This window comes from Scyliorhinus canicula, chromosome 12, assembly GCF_902713615.1.
Source record: "Scyliorhinus canicula chromosome 12, sScyCan1.1, whole genome shotgun sequence".
NCBI classification, from domain to species: domain Eukaryota; kingdom Metazoa; phylum Chordata; class Chondrichthyes; order Carcharhiniformes; family Scyliorhinidae; genus Scyliorhinus; species Scyliorhinus canicula.
In genome coordinates this window covers 153,731,107-153,747,357 of record NC_052157.1, presented here as the reverse complement: position 1 = coordinate 153,747,357, position 16,251 = coordinate 153,731,107, and positions in this window count along the sequence as shown.

Below are 16,251 nucleotides of genomic sequence, written 5' to 3'. Positions count from 1 at the left end.
GATGGCAGTAGGGAAGAAGCTGTTCTTGAGTCGGTTGGTATGTGACCTCAAACTTTGGTATCTTTTTCCTGATGGAAGAAGGTGGAAGAGGGTATGTCCGGGGTGCATGGGGTCCTTAATTATCCTGGCTGCCTTTCTGAGGCAGCGGGAATTGTAGATAGAGTCAGTGGATGGGAGGCTGGTTTGCATGATGGACTGGGCTACATTCATGACCTTTTATCGTTTCCTGTGGTCTTGGGCAGAGCAGGATCGATACCAAGCTGTGATACACCCAGAAAGAATGCTTTCTATGCTGCATCTGTAGAAGTTGGTGAGGTCGTAGCTGACATGCCAAATTTCCTTAGTCTTCTGAGAAAGTAGAGTCATTGGTGGGCTTTCTTAACTATAGTGTCGGCAATGGGGGGACCAGGACAGGCTGTTGGTTATCTGTACACCTAAAACCTTGAAGCTCTCGACCCTTTCTACTCCGTTCCCATTGATGTAGACAGGGGCATGTTCTCTACTACGCTTCCTGAAGTCGATGACAATCTCCTTCATTTTGTTGACAATGAGGGAGAGATTATTGTCGTCGCACCAGTTCACCAGATTCTCTAACTCATTCCTGTACTCTGTTTCGTCATTGTTTGAAATCCGACCCGCAACGGTGGTATCATCAGGAAATTTGAAAATTGAGTTGGAGGGGAGTTTGGCCACACAGTCATAGGTGTATAAGGAGTATAGTAGGGGGCTGACGACAGAGCCTTGTGGAGCTCCGGTGTTGAGGATGATCGTGGAGGAGGTGTTGTTGCCTATCTTTACTGATTGTGGCCTGTGGGTAGAAAGTTCAGGATCCAGTCGCAGAGGGAGGAGCCGAGGCCAAGGCTATTGCCAAAGAATCATAGAATTTAAAGTTCAGAAGGAGGCCATTCAGCCCATCGAGTCTGCACCAATCCTTGGAAAGAGCACCCTACCCAAGCCCATGCCTCCACCCTGTCCCTGCAACCCAGCAACACCATCTAACCCCTTGGACACTAAAGGGGCAATTTAGCATGGCCAATCCACCTAACCTGCACATCTTTGCACTGTGGGAGGAAACCAGAGCACCTGGAGGAAACCCATGCAGACACGAGGCGAACATCCAGGCTCTGCACAGACAGTGACCCAGCGGGGAATCAAACCTGGGACCCTGTAGCTGTGTTGGTGAAGGTACTGGGTGGAAGGGAGATAACAAACACAAATATTTCATTGTAATAAGGTTGGACACACAAAGCTGCAGTGTTGACGTCTCAAGAAAAGTACTGGGAAGACACACTCTTTAAAACAATAACCAGTGGGGTTTATTAAAGTAGAAAAAAACCATGGCTGCCGCTAAAGAGGTGATTCAGAGATTGGGTGATAAGAAGTTGACAGATCTTTTTAAATAATTTATTTGTGAGGGTAAGGTTTTCTCATGTGTACAAGGTGGAGTATGCAAGGGGGTTAAGGTCTTAATGGATACAGGAGAAAGTCCATAGATCTATAGAATCTCTACAGTGCAGAAGGAGACAATTAGGTCCATCAAGTCTGCACCGACTCTCTAAACAGAGCCCTTCCTAAATCCACTCCCCTGCTCTATCCCCGTAACCCCACATAACCTGCAAATCTTTGGACACTAAGGGGCAATTTTAGCATGGCCAATCCACCTAACCTGCGCATCTTTGGACTGTGGGAGGAAACGGAGCACCCGGAGGAAACCCACGCAGACACGGGGAGAATGTGAAAACTCCGCACAGTCAACCCAAGGCTGGGATTGAACCCGGGACCCTGGTACTGGTACTGTGAGACAGCAGTGATATCCACCGCACCGCCCCATAGAATCATAGAATTTACAGTACAGAAGGAGGCCATTTGGCCCATCGAGTCTGCACAGGCCCTTGGAAAGAGGACCCCATTTAAGCGCACACTTCCAACCCATCCCCGTAACCCAGTAACCCCACCCAACCTTTTTTGGGCACTAAGGAGCAATTTAGCCTGGCCAATTCACCTAACCTGCACATCTTTGGACTGTGGGAGGAAACCAGAGCACCCGGGCAAAAACCACGCAGGCACGGAGAGAACGTGCAGACTCCGTGCAGGCAGTGACCCAAGCCGGAAATCGAACCTGGGACCCTGGAGCTGTGAAGCAACTGTGCTCACCGCTGTGCTCCCGTGCTGCCCCATCTGGAGATTCTGAGCAGCTGCCCACAAACATTCACTTGGATTTAAGAGCGGAGAGTGTATTTGCTCATAGTCACCTTGTCTGCTTATAAGGGACTTTGTGTTAATGAAATCATTGTAGATTAAGATATACTTTGCAATCTGTGTTAATTCTAAAACCTGTGCATAATTGTTAGGCCAATGGGGGAGTAAAGGAGTATTGTATAATAATCCAAATTTTCATGTTTGAGAAATGTTTTTTTCTTCTTGTTGAAACTAATTAGCAGTCCTTTGACTCTGCTCCTCCACGTTTTCATAAACACACATAAAGGTTGCTGCCCTTTGAGCCAGGGTTCCATCCTGGAATCTTCCCGACCAGTTATAACAAGGAACTAAGAGATTCCGCAACCAACAGATCAGACCTTAGCTCTGCAGTCTTGCCACATCCTGCCGTGAATGGTGGTGGACATTTTAACAACTTGCTGAAGGAAGAGGCTCAAAACATAGCCCCGTGCTAAACGGAGGCCACCAACACATCAGTGCAAAAGATGAGGCTAAAACATTAGCAAAAGTCTTCAGCCAGAAATGCTGAGTGCCTGATCCATCTTGGCCTGTTCGGGAGGTCCCCAGAATCACGTATGCCAGTTTCCAGCCAATTCAGAGTGGAGAGTGTATTTTCCCACAGTCATCTTGTGTGCTTAAAATGGACTTTGTGTGAATGTGGATCAAGATGTACTTTGTAATCCATGTTAATCCTAAAAGCTGCGTATAATTTTTAAACTAAGAGGGAGAAAAGGTGTATTGTATTATAGTCACAATTTTTCACGCTTAATAAATGTGCTATTCTAGTTGTTAAAACTGATTAGTGGTTCTGTGACTCTGCACCTTCACGTTTCATTAAAAAATATATAAGTTACGGTCTTTTAAGTCAGGGCATCCATTCTGGGATCTTTCTATCCAGTTATAATATCAACGAGAATCATAACAGAAAGGAATGATACACGAGGACAGAGAAACACAAACGGCATCAGCTAAAATGGGAGCCAGGAAAGGAAAGCCAGGAATCAGTAATTCAATGGGATTAACCATTGTAGTGACAGCATAAGTTCCTCCAAATGCTCCCTGCTGCCCTAGCCTTTAACTCACTTGTTTCTCTAGTTTTTAACCAATCTTCCCTGATCTCTCTGAGATAATCATGGCCGTGAGACCTATTTCCTGCCTCCTTAATCCCGTTCCTACTAAATTGCTGATTACCCAATGTCCCCTCCAGGCCCTTATGTTAGCCAATATTGTGAACAGTTAGTTCTCTCTCTTCAGCTGCCTGCCGCTCTCTCCCCTCTCAACCAGCCACCATCTTCCACTCCACCAAAACCAACTTTTGACCCCATCAACCTTGCAAGCCACCATCCCATCTCCAACGTCTCCTTCCTCCTGAAAGTCCTTGAAGGTGTCGTCTGAACTTAATCAGCTCTTCTCAAACTCAGGTGACATCCCGTATGATTGTGACAAAGATGAACTTCCCTTCCTAATACTTCTTGCCCTGCCTGATGGAGGATCCTCCTCCAATGCCTCTCCAGGAGGGTGGGACTGCCTCTGACATACTCCCACTCTTATCAAATTGTAGCCTGAGAATCATTTGCAAAGGCTTCTTCTCCTGCTCCATTATCGTTCCCCTGGTCCAGCCAAGTGAGCTAAACCTGACCCAGAGTGAGGTCAACAGCGCGGGTTCGATTCCCGTACCGGCTGAGGTTGTTCGTGAAGGCCCCGCCTTCTCAACCTGACCCCTCGCCTGAGGTGTGGTGACCCTTGGGTTAAATCACCACCAATCAGCTCTCCCCCTCAAAGAGGAAAACAACCAATGATCATCTGGGACCATGGCGACTTTACTATTTAGCTCTGGTATCCTCCAAAGATCTACCCTCTGCTCCCTCGTATTTCTCATCTACATGTTCCGCCATGGAGACACCATCTGATATCACAGGTTTGGTTTATGCTGGTACTACTCAGATCTACATAACCCATTTTCAGCTCATTCTATTCCTCCTCTGTTGTTAATTATCAGAATGTTTGGACCGCAATTCTGATGATGTCATCCAAGTTTCAGCCGCGTACCGTGGAATGGAACAAATCCCATTCAGTCAGCGGTGGGATGGGGCTGAAGCAGGGAATCTACCTGCTCATTATCCCTGAATCCATCGAAATCTAGCACTGGCAAGATGTAATAACCCTCAAAGGATTGAGGTTCATAAGGAGTAGGTGTTAGCAATTCTGGAAAGTGTGAAAATAGATAAGTCCCCTGGGCCGGATGGGATTTATCCTAGGATTCTCTGGGAAGCTAGGGAGGAGATTGCAGAGACTTTGGCTTTGATCTTTATGTCATCATTATCTACATGAATAGTGCCAGAAGATTGGAGGATAGCATTAAGGGAAAAGTAGTAGCATGGAGAGAGGATTGGTTAATTAATAGAAAGCAGAGTGGGGATTAATGGGTGTTTCTCTGGTTGGCAATCAGTGGCTAGTGGTGTCCCTCAGGGGTCAGTGTTGGGCCCACAATTGTTCACAATTTACATTGATGATTTGGAGTTGGGGACCAAGGGCAATATGACCAAGTTTGCAGACGACACGAAGATGAGTGGTAAAGCAAAAAGTGCAGACGATACTGGAAGTCTGCAGAGGGATTTAGATAGATAGATAGAAAAATACAGCACAGAACAGGCCCTTCGGCCCACGATGTTGCGCCGAACTTTTGTCCTAGGTTAATCATAGAATTTTGGACAATTTGTCATGGCCAATCCACCCAACCTGCACATCTTTGGACTGTGGGAGGAAACCGGAGTACCCGGAGGAAACCCACGCAGTCACGGGGAGGATGTGCAGACTCCACACAGACAGTGACCCAAGTCGAAATCGAACTTGGGACCCTGGAGCTGTGAAGCAATTGTGCTATCCACAATGCTACCGTGCTGCCCTTTGGTTAGGTTAAGTGAATGGGCTAGGGTCTGGCATATGGAATACAATGTTGACAAATGTGAGGTTATCCATTTTGGTAGGAATAACAGCAAATGGGATTATTATTTAAATGATAAAATATTAAAACATGCTGCTGTGCAGAGAGACCTGGGTGTGCATGAGTCGCAAAAAGTTGGTTTACAGGTGCAAAAGGTGATTAAGAAAGCGAATGGAATATTGTCCTTCATTGCTAAAGGGATGGAGTTTAAGACTAGGGAGGTTATGCTGCAATTGTATAAGGTGTTAGTGAAGCCACACTTGGAGTATTGTGTTCAGTTTTGGTCTCCTTACCTGAGAAAGGACGTACTGGCGCTGGAGGGTGTGCAGAGGAGATTCACAAGGTTAATCCCAGAGCTGAAGGGGTTGGATTACGAGGAGAGGTTGAGTAGACTGAGACTGTACTCGTTGGAATTTAGAAGGATGAGGCGGGGATCTTATAGAAACATATAAAATTATGAAGGGAATAAATAGGATAGATGCGGGCAGGTTGTTTCCACTGGCGGGTGAAAGCAGAACTAGGGGGTATAGCCTCAAAATAAGGGGAAGTAGATTTAGGACTGAGTTTAGGAGGAACGTCTTCACCCAAAGGGTTTTGAATCTATGGAATTCCCTGCCCAGTGAAGCAGTAGAGGCTCCTTCATTAAATATTTTAAAGATAAAGATAGATAGTTTTTTGAAGAATAAAGGGATTAAGGGTAATGGTGTTCGGGCCGGAAAGTGGAGCTGAGTCCACAAAAGATCAGCCATGATCTCATTGAATGGCGGAGCAGGCTCGAGGGGCCATATGGCCTACTCCTGCTCCTAATTCTTATGTTCTTATAGCCAATGTTGTCCCCTTGTTCAAGAGGGTAGTAGAGACAACCCCAGTAACTATAGACCAGTGAGCCTTACTTCTGTTGTGGGCAAAGTCTTGGAAAGGAATATAAAAGATAGGATTTATAATCATCTAGAAAGGAATAATTTGATTTGGGATAGTCAACACGGTTTTGTGAAGGGTAGGTCATGCCTCACAAACCTTATTGTGTTCTTTGAGAAGGTGAGCAAACAGGTGGATGAGGGTAAAGCAGTTGATGTGGTGTATTCGGATTTTAGTACAGCATTTGATAAGGTTCCGCACGATAGGCTGTTGCAGAGAATACGGAGGCATGGGATTGAGGGTGATTTAGCAGTTTGCATCAGAAATTGGCTTGCTGTAAAAAGACAGAGGGTGGTGGTTGATGGGAAATGTTCAGCCTGGAGTTCAGTTACTAGTGGTGTACCAGAAGGATCTGTTTTGGGGCCACTGCTGTTTGTCATTTTTATAAATGACCTGGAGGAAGGCGTAGAAGGATGCGTGAGTAAATTTGCAGATAACACTGAAGTTGGTGGAGTTGTGGACAGTGCAGAAGGATGTTGCAGGTTACAGAGGGACATTGATAATCTGCAGAGCTGGGCTGAGATGTGGTAAATGGAGTTTAATGCAGAGAAGTGTAAGGTGATTCATTTTGGAAGGAGTAACAGGAATACAGAGTACTGGGCTAATGGTAAGATTCTTGGTAGTTAGGATGAGCAGAGAAATCCATGTACATAGATCCCTGAAAGTTGCCAGCCAGGTTGATAGGGTTGTTAAGAAGGCGTACGGTGTGTTAGCGTGTTAGCTTTTATTGGTAGAGGGATTGAGTTTCGGTGCCATGAGGTCATGTTGCAGCTGTACAAAACTCTGGTGCGGCCGCATTTGGAGTATTGCATGCAGTTCTGGTCACCACATTATAGGAAGGATGTGGAAGCATTGGAAAGGGTGCAGAGGAGATTTACCAGGATGTCGCCTGGTATTGAGGGAATATCTTATGAGGAAAGGCTGAGGGACTTGAGGCTGTTTTCGTTAGAGAGAAAAACGTTAAGAGGTGACTTAATAGAGGCATACAAGATGATCACAGGATTAGATAGCGTGGACAGTGAGAGTCTTTTTCCTCGGATGGTGACGGCTAGCACGAGGGGACATAGCTTTAAATTGAGGGGAGATAGATATAGGACAGATGTCAGAGGTAGGTTCTTTACTCAGAGAGTAGTAAGGGTGTGGAATGCCCTGCCTGCAACAGTAGTGGACTCGCTAACATTAAGGGCATTTAAATGGTCATTGGATAAACATATGGATGATAATGGAATAGTGTAGATGGGTTTAGATTGGTTTCACAGGTCGGCGCAACATCGAGGGCCGAAGGGCCTGTCCTGCGCTGTAATGTTCTATGTTCTCCAGGACCCACGGGGATGGCCCAGTTGGTCTAACCATGGGCTCGTGGAATACCAGCTGCCCCACTGAGGGGCAGAAGCCCAGCAACTGGGGCCCGTGATTCTAGTGCTTAAATGTCGGCCCGGATTGAGACCGGCAAGATCGGTAGCCCCGCCTGGTATTTATGTGCCTTTTGCCAAATTTATTTGACAAATCAACCTTCGTTTGCGTAGCCTTCTGGGCATTCCTGAAGAGTTTATACACAGTGATTCTCCCGACCTTGTATGGGTTACGGTGCCTCCTGAAGTCCACCCAGCTGCCTCCCGAGGCGTCCCTCTTTCAAAGGCACCCAGTGCCCAATGAAGGCCCTGAGTGGTCGGTCGATCTGGCCCTGGCCATGGGAAGGGTGTGGCCCCGAGTGCCGCCCTCCTGACCTTGCATGTGACCACCCCTCCCCCATCCACTTGAACACATGCATCTCATTCCCCCTCTGAAACCTTTATCCCGTGAGGCACCCACGAGGAGGCAGGAGAAGAAGATGCCGAACAGCTATTGGTGCAAGAACACAACAGCTTTACCGCAATCAGTCTTAATGTCGGGAATGTCTTAAACGTCAATCCACTGGAGACGATCCTTCCATTCATTTCAATGTGGAAGGATTTCAGGATCTGGAGTTTTGTGCAAACCAGGTCTTATTGGCTTCTGCTGGTCTCTGCACTTTTTTCTGAATAACTTTTTTCACGTTTATTTACGGGATGTGGCTGTCAATGGCTGGGCCAGCATTTAATTAAGTGGTTTGCTCGGCAATTATAATAAGATATATATATATATATATAGAAGAGAATGGCACACCCAAACATACCCCAAAGAAAAGTAATAATAAAAAATAAAATAGAAAATAAAATACAATAACTGGGAGGGTATTATGCACCAGCTCAACTCTGTACAACTAGAAAAATGATTTACAACACATAAGTAGGCAGCTGTTTGTGGGGGGGAGGGGGCTGAGACTGGGGAGTTGGATATACATTTGGGTGCCGGACAAACAATTACAGAGGGCAATACTCAAACGGGTTTGGTGTTGGTGTTGTCACTTGCTTCTCCCGGACGGATCGAGCTGCCGTTGTCATCTCGCGCTTGTGGTGAATGTAACTTGGTAATTCACACTGTATCTTTGTAAGCGCAGTAGCGTTATCCGACCACTAGGGGGAGTAGCTCTGGGAATGCTCTGGAGTTTGGACAAGGCTCCACCCTTGGCTCCGCCCATGTCCCCTCCCCCTTGTGCTGCTGTATAAATACCCTTGTCCAGAGTCAGCCTGCAGTTCACCGAGAGTTCATCAACGGGTAACAGGCTGGCTCTGTAGTAAGTAATTTTCTCCATTTGGAGGGATTCCGAGAGGTCGGACAGCCAGTCTGCAGCTCTGGGCGGTGCTGCTGACCGCCAGCCGAACAGGATTCTACAGCGGGCGATCAGGGAGGCAAAGGCAAAGCTGTACGCCCTCCTCCCCAGGAATAGATCTGGCTGGTCTGAAACCCTGAAGGCCACCACTATCGGGCATGGCTCCACCCTCACCCCCATCACTATGGACACAGCCTCGAAGAAGGCTGTCCAGTACTCCACAAGTCTGGGACAAGACCAGAACATGTGGGTGTGGTTGGCCGGGCCCCCTTGGCACCGTTCACATCTATCATCCACCTCCGGGAAGAACCTACTCATATGGGTTCTTGTTAACTGGGTTCGATGTACCACTTTTAGCTTCGTCAGGCTGAGCCTTGCGCAAGTGGAGGTGGAGTTGACCAAATGCAGTGCTTTGCTCCAGAGTCCCCACCCTATTTCATTCCCCAGGTCCCCCTCCCATTTCTTTCTTGTTGCGTCCAGTACGATATCGGCCCTTTCTATCAGTCGGTCATACATGTTGCTACAGTTTCCTTTACCTAGTATGCTTGCGTCCAGTAGGTCTTCCAGTAGTGTCTGTCGTGGCGGTTGTGGGTTCGTCCCTTGTCTCCTTTGTTGGAAGTTTTTGAGCTGTAGATACCGTAGCTCGTTCCCCCTGGCTAGCTGGAATTTCTCTGTGAGTTCATCCAGTGTTGCGATCCTGCTGTCCGTGTATAGGACCCTGACTGCCAGTGTCCCTCCGTCCTGTCCCCACCTTTTGAAGGTGGCGTCAGTCAGTGCTGGTGTGAACCTATGGTTGTTGCAGATGGGAGCTTTGTCCAACATTTTGGTCAGGTCAAATTACTGCCGTAGTTGCTTCCAGGACTGGAGGGTGGCTGTCACCACGGGGCTGCTGGAGTGTTATTTGGGTGGGGATGGGAGAGCTGCCGTGGCGAGGGCCCGGAGGGAGGTCCCCATGCAGATGGTCTCTTCCGCGCGCACCCACTCGGCCTCTGGCTCCTGGATCCATCCCCTTATTCATTCGGCCGTCACCGCTCAGTGGTAGCATTGTAGGTTTGGGAGGGCTAGCCCCCCCCCCCCCCCGGATTTTGGTTTTCGTGGGACCTTCTTTGGGATCCTTGCATTCTTCCCGCTCCCCATATGAACGCCATGATTAGTTTGTCTAGTGCTTTGAAAAAGGCCTTGGGGATGTAGATCGGAATGGATCTAAACTGGAAGAGGAACCTGGGCAGTACGTTCATTTTGATCGTCTGGGCTCTCCCCGCGAGGGAGAGTGGGAGTGTGTTCCATCTTTGCAGGTTCTTTTTAACTTCCTCCGTCAGACTTGTGAGGTTCCATTTGTGGATCCCTTTCCAGTCATGGGCTATTTGGATCTCCAGGTAGCGGAATTTGTTTCGGGCTTGTTTAAAGGGCAGTCCTGTTAGTGCTGCCCCCCCTACTTCTGGGTGTACCGGGAAGATCTCGCTTTTGCTCATGTTTGTAGCCCGAGAAGGCGCCAAACTCTTTCAGGTGCGCGATGATTCCGTCCATGCTGCTTTGTGGGTCCAAGATGTAGAGGAGCAGGTCATTTGCATAGAGTGAGACTCTGTGCTCTCTACCACTCATTAGGATCTCCCTCCTGCTTTTTGCTGCTCTGAGCGCGATTGCTAGCACGAACAGCAGCGGGGACAGTGGGCATCCTTGTCTGGTGCCCCTGTGCAGCTGGAAGTATTGGGAGTTGGTATTGTTGGTCCGTACGCTCGCCATGGGAGCGTTGTATAGGAGCTTTACCCAAGAGGTGAACCCTGTTCCAAGCCCCAACCGTTCCAGTACCTCTCTGAGGTATTTCCATTCGACTCTGTCGAAGGCCTTTTCTACGTCGAGGGAGATGATCACCTCTGGTGTTCTCCCCCCGGAGGGGGTCATTGTCACGTTCAGCAGGCGCCTGATGTTCGAGGTAAGCTATCTACCTTTGACAAAGCCCGTCTGATCCACTGCGACCACCTCTGGTACACAGTCTTCTAGCCTTTTGGCCACGACTTTGGCCAATATTTTGGTCATCTGCGTTAGGCAGTGAGGTGGGTCTGTATGACCCACATTCCATTGGGTCTTTATCTTTCTTAGCTATCAGCGAGATTGAGGCCTGTGCTAACGTGGGTGGCAGTGTGCCCCTAGCTAGCGAGTCTGTGACCATCTCCCGCAGGTGCGGGGCCAGCGCTGTCGCAAAGTTTTCGTAGAAGTCCGCCGGGAACCTGCCTGGTCCCGGTGCCTTCCCCGCCTGCATGGAGCTAATGCTGTCCATGATCTCTCCCAGTGCTAGTGGTGCTTCCAGGCCCCATTTTCTGCCCTCCCCCACGACTGGTATATCCAGTCCATCAAGGAACCGTTTCATCCTGGACTCCCCCATTGGGGGCTCTGAGGTGTACAGCCCTTGGTAGAAGGCCTTGAAGGTTTTGTTAATCCTCTCTGGTTCTGTTTCTAATGTGCCTCTGGTACCCCTGATTTGTGCAATTTCTCTGGTGGCTGCCTGCTTTCTCAGCTGGTGTGCCAACAGGCGGCTGGCTTTGTCTCCGTGTTCGTACAGGGTCCCGCGCGCCTGGCGGAGTTGGTGCGCTGCTTTCCTGGTGGAGATCAGGTCAAAGTTCCTTTGTAGCTCTTTCCTCTCCGCCAGGAGCTCTACGGTCGGGGCCTCGGAGTATTTACGGTCTACCTCCAGTATGGAGTCGACCAGCTGCTGCCCAGCGCCCTTTCCTCCCTATCCCTTTGCACTTTGAAAGCGATGATTTCCCCACTTATTACGGCCTTTAGCGCTTCCCAGAACGTGGAGGGTGACACCTCCCCGTTCTGGTTGTTCTCCGTGTACTCTGCTATGGCCCGCGGTATCTTTTCATTGAAGGCCTTGTCAGCCAATCCGACAATGTCCAACCTCCATGTGGTGCGTTGGGCCTCGCTAAAATCCACTGAGTTATAACTTGAAAGACCTGCCTGTTTTAAATATTCGTCACTTAATTCAACTGAAACCTTCATCCATGCTTTTCCAGATGCTTACTAAGATAGTTACTTTCAATGAAGGTGTGAGCCATTGTTTTTAGCTTCATACAAGAATCCCGTGTGTTTGCGAAGCCTACTTGTGAGAAAGACTTTGAATTTTATAATCCTGCTCTTTGCAGCTGCCTCTGATCTTTCCCTGTATCCTCTGATGTTTCTCTCAGACTATTGCCAGACTTCCATGTTTCAAATGACACATCTTTCCATATTATGAATTACAACACACTGGTGCGCACCACACATTGCATCCGGTACAGCAGGTGGAGGTAGGAGCAGCTGAGGGGCCGGGCAAACAGGTCCTGGGCTCCTGGAGCATCCAGTCCCAGCCACAGTGCAGATGCAGTGAGGGAGCCAGGGACTACAAGAGGGGATGATGGTGAGCAGCCAGCACCTGCAGGGGCAGGTGTCGGAGTCCATCCGCATGCAGGTACCGGTCATGTGTGCCAGGCCGACACCGCACAGGCGGTGCCCGCGGTGGTGGCAATGGGGCTGACGATATCGGACATGGGTCAGAGTGTGCAAGGCCTGGGGCAATATGTGCAGGCGGGGGCCAAGACCCAGGACAGGACTGCCCTCTCACAGGCAGTCATGAGCCACAGCCACCTAGAGATTGCAGCGGTGCTCCTCAGCGTGGCCCAGTCACAGGAGGCCATGGCTCGGAACATCAGCGGCATTGCCCAGGCGCTGGCCGGCGTGGCACAGACACTGGGTGGGGTGGCCCAGTCCCAGAGGGAGGTGCCCCAGTCCCAGAGGGAGGTGGCCCACACTCAGAGGGAGGTGGCCCACACCCAGAGGGAGGTGGCCCACACCCAGAGGGACGTGGCCCACACCAAGAGGGAGGTGGCCCAGTCACTGGCTGATGCGGCACAGACCCTCAGGGTGATGGCACCGTCGCAGACGGAGATGGTCCATTCCCTGTTCTCCATGGCTGCGAACGTGCAGACCCTGGTCGAGACTAGAGCGGGCCTCCAGGACTGGCAGTGCCAGGTGGCAGGGTGGGCATCATGGAATGGCTCCACTCGCACCCCCGTCCCTTGGAGTAGCCCAGAGGCCATTGGGCACCCCGAGGGAGGAGAAGGTGCTGGGGCCGTGCCGGTGACTCCTGCAGGGGAGTGCCAGAACACCGCAACACCTCGTACTCTCTCCCCACCCCCCACTCCATTCCTGTCCCTTTTGCATCTGGTGGGCAGCGGGCAGAACAGGGTGGCACCACGTCACCCGGGACGCCCAAGCAGCGATTGAGCCCTTCCCGGCCAGATGTGCGCCAATGGGGACCCTTGACGCAGGGCAGGGGTCACAGCAGGCCGCCTCCACTCCTACTGTACTGTCTGGGGAACCACCTAGGCGTAGCGTTAGGGCCCGTAAAGCCAGAACATTAGACACCAGTTAAGTTGGCATGGGTGCAGGGCACAGTTGAGTTATGGGGCTAGGGCACAGACTGTCTGTATTTCTCCACAATTAACACCCGTTAACACCTTTGAAACCTGACTGTGCTCTGTCTGATGGGGGTGGGCCGGTCGGAGCTGGCCGGGGGGGTGTGGGGGGAGGGGGACAAATGCAGGCCTAGTGGGTGGACCGTGCTCTCCGCCCTCTCTTGCTTGGCCAGCTCGCATGCAGGGATCACCCAGGTGGAAGGTGCTGCTATGGATATGAGTCAGACGTTGTCATACGATATGGAGCTCATCGCAGAGAGCGGGCAGTCATCCTCCATCGCATGGACCAGACCCGCTGTCACTGCCAACCCAGTGCCCCCAGCTCGTAGCGCCACAGGTATGTGTCATGGAGGGGGTGTTCATGCAGGTGGTTTGGTGGTGTGGGAGGTGAGGGGGTTTGTTCTGTGATGTTGGTGTTCGTGCACCTGGCCAGCAAAGCCCCTGCCCCCTTCTAGTCAGCGAACTGTGTCGCAATGAGGGCGTCAAGTGCGTGCTGGCCCTGGCGATGACGTTGTGCAGCCTCCCATACCTGCCAGTGCCCATAGGGCGACATGTACCCCATCAATCACCCCCTGGACCCGGGTCATCCCAGCGATGGCATCGAAGCCCGCTGCCCAGGCATGTCGGTCCACATGTAACATGATGTACTGGTCCACATGTGCATATAGGGCGTCCGTTATGGTAGGGATGCACCTGAGTGATGAGCTGAAGTGATGCCGGGGTGAGTGAAGTGCGATTGCCACGGGCTGCGGTGTGAAACAAAATCCCGCGGTGTGATTTCTGGCTACTCTCTGGTTTTCTTTGTTTTTTAAATACTTTTATTCTCCTCCTTTTTCACATTTTCTCCCAAATTTACACCCATCAACAATAAACAATAATCAGTAACAAATATGTCAATCCCCATATCAATAACAACGATCCCACCCTCCCACCAAACCCCAGACATTGGCCCGCATGTTCACATAAATAAACGACAAAAAGGAATCAGGAATCACCCATAGTCACCGTTAACACACACCGCCCCCCTCCCCCAAACACTTCCACCCACCCCCAAACTAATGTTCAATGTTATCCAGCTCTTGAAAGTGCATAATGAATAATGCCCATGAATTGTGGAACCCCTCCATCCTTCCCCTCAGTTCAAACTTAACCTTCTCAAGAGTCAAGAATTCCAACAGGTCCCCCCGCCACGCCAGGGCACAGGGTGGAGAGGTTACGCTCCATCCCATCAGGATCTGCCTTCGGGCGATCAAGAGGGGAAGGCTACAACATCTGCCTCCACACCCGTTTCCAACCCTGGCTGGTCCGACACCCCGACACTACTCCTTCATTAAATCGGCTCATCCTTGCCCTCGTGAGGTGTGCTTTGTATACCACCTTCAGCTGTATCGGCCCCAACCTCGCGCATGAGGTGGAGGCATTCACTCTCTGGAGCACCTCACACCAGAACCCCTCCTCCATATCCTAGAACACAGAACATAGAACAGTACAGCACAGTACAGGCCCTTCAGCCCACGATGTTGTGTCGACCATTTATCCTAATCTAAGATCAACCTAACCTACACCCCTTCAATTTACAGCTGTCGATGTGTCTGTCTAAGGGTCGCTTAAATATCCCTAATGACTCTGACTACACTACCTCTGCTGGCAGTGCATTCCACACACCCACCACTCTCTGTGTAAAGAACCCGCCTCTGACATCTCCCCTATACCTTCCTCCAATCACCTTAAAATTATGTCCCCTCATGACAGCCATTTCCACCCTGGGGGAAAGTCTCTGGCTATCCACTCAATCCATGCCTCTCATCACCTTGTACACCTCTATCAAGTCACCTCTCTGCCTTCTTCGCTCCACTGAGAAAAGCCCTAGCTCCCTCAACCTTTCTTCATAAGACATGCCCTCCACTCCAGGCAGCATCCAAATCCTTCCTATAACGAGGCATCCAGAACTGGACACAATATTCCAAGTGTGGTCTAACTAGAGTTTTATAAAGCTGCAGCAAAACCTTGCGACTCTTAAACTCAATCGTCCTGTTAATGAAAGCCAACACACCATATGCCTTCTTAACAACCCTATTGACCTGGTGGAAACTTTGAGGGATCTATGTACGTGGACCCCAAGATCCCTCTGTTCCTCCACACTTCCAAGAATCCAGCCTTTAACCCTGTATTCAGCATTCAAATTCGACCTTCCAAAATGAATCACTTCACATTTATCAAGGTTGAACTCCATCTGCCACTTCTCAGCCCAGCTCTGCATCCTGTCACTACCCTCTGTAACCTGCAACAACCTTCGTGTCATCGGCAAACTTACTAACCCACCTTTCCACTTCCTCATCCAAGTCATTTATAAAAACCACAAAGAGCAGAGGTCCCAGAACAGATCCCTGCGGGACACCACTGGTCACCGACCTCCAGGTGGAATACTTTCCATCCACTACCACTCGCTGTCTTCTTTCGGCCAGCCAATTCTGTATCCAGATAAATTTCCCTGTATTCCATGCCCCCTAACTTTCTGAATGAGCCTACCATGGGGAACCTTATCAAATGCTTTACTGAAATCCATATAAACCACATCTACTGCCCGACTTTCATCAATGTGTCTCATCACATCCTCAAAGAATTCAATGAGGCTTGTGAGGCATGACCTGCCCCTCACAAAGCCATGCTGACTATCTTTAATCAAACTATGCTTTTCTAAATAATCATAAATCCTATCTCTCAGAATCCTTTCCAATATTTTGCTCACCACAGAAGTAAGACTGATGAGTCTTTAATTCTCAGGGATTTCCCTATTCCCTTTCTTGAATAGGGGAACAACATTTGCCTCCCTCCAATCATCCGATACTACTCCAGTGGAGAGTGAGGACGCAAAGATCATCGCCAACGGCGCAGCAATCTCCTCCCTCGCTTCCCGTAGTAACCTTGGGTATATCCCGTCAGGTTTAGGGGACTTATCTATCCTGATTGCTATGGGCCAGGGTTTAGAGAACCCCCAAAGTGTATCATGGAGTTCACCAGAC